Here is a 1,220-nt window from a genome sequence, read left to right on the forward strand (position 1 = left end):
ATCAGACATGGGTGCCCAGAGACGGTCAAAATGCAATCAAACGCAGCCTAGCCAGTGCACACCTGTATCGCGTACCCTTGAGGTTAAGGCGCGAACATCATTTGTACATGCTTTGTTTTGTTGTCTGTCTCCCCCTTCTAGACTATTAGCCCGTTGTTGGGTAGGGACCGTCTCTGTATGTTGCCAACTTGTACTTCCCAAGTGCTTAGTACAGTGCTCTGCACACAGTAAGCGCTCAGTAAATGCGATTGAATGAATTTGCACCCACCAGCAGCTGCACTTAAAGTTGAGCCTACAACTCATGGCTGCCTGGGCTTTATGAGGTTGGGGAAGGGAAGTGGAGGCCAGCCAGTCATTGAAGACTGTCCCCTCGTCCCCCTCTCCATCCCCCCATCTTACCTCCTTCCCTTCCCCACAGCACCTGTATATATGTATATATGGTTGTACATATTTATTACTCTATTTATTTATTTTACTTGTACATATCTATCCTATTTATTTTATTTTGTTGGTATCTTTGGTTTTGTTCTCTGTCTCCCCCTTTTAGACTGTGAGCCCACTGTTGGGTAGGGACTGTCTCTATGTGTTGCCAATTTGTACTTCCCAAGCGCTTAGTACAGTGCTCTGCACATAGTAAGCGCTCAATAAATACGATTGATGATGATGATGAAGAGGCATGACTGCAGCCACTGGTGACCAAAAAGGCGGCAGCGGCTGGGGACAGGCACGGGGGCTAACGACGCAGCCGTGAGCTTGGGTCCCGCCAATCATGGATAGGTGAAACCGGGAACAAAGGAAAAATGGTGACTGCCAAGGTACCGCCCCCGCCCCCTCAGGATCACACCCGGAGAGTTTCCAGTACTCTATCAGTCTCGGCTACGGGAGGCAGAGTCAAGCAGAGGCACACCCATTTTATTCCTAGCTTGGGCAGTGGCTAGCGAGTGGAAGGCAATCTGCTACAAGTCAGAACTCACCTGTGCCGGGCAGCAGTGGCATGGGAGAGTCGAGGGCAGAGACTCAGGTTTACTGCGTGGAGGAGGCAATGCTAAACCACTTCTGTATTTTTACCAAGCAAACTCAACGGATACCCTACCAGAACGACTGCAGATGGAGGTGGGGCGCCCTGGGAGAGGTGTGTCCATGGAGTCGCTGTGGGTCGGATGCGACTCGGCAGCATAAGACAAACCAAGCCAAGGTGCTACTACGTGTATTCTGTTCTC

General features: G+C 50.6%; 1 non-coding gene across 1 annotated transcript; it reads left to right on the top strand.

The window, feature by feature from the left end:
* Positions 1-826: 826 nt before the first annotated feature.
* LOC119948548 lies at positions 827-964 on the top strand. Its single transcript, XR_005456938.1, has one exon. It is a non-coding gene; the product is annotated as a small nucleolar RNA SNORA7 (small nucleolar RNA).
* The last annotated feature ends 256 nt before the right edge of the window (positions 965-1,220 follow it).

The sequence above is a fragment of the Tachyglossus aculeatus genome, chromosome X4, assembly GCF_015852505.1.
Source record: "Tachyglossus aculeatus isolate mTacAcu1 chromosome X4, mTacAcu1.pri, whole genome shotgun sequence".
Classification (NCBI taxonomy): domain Eukaryota; kingdom Metazoa; phylum Chordata; class Mammalia; order Monotremata; family Tachyglossidae; genus Tachyglossus; species Tachyglossus aculeatus.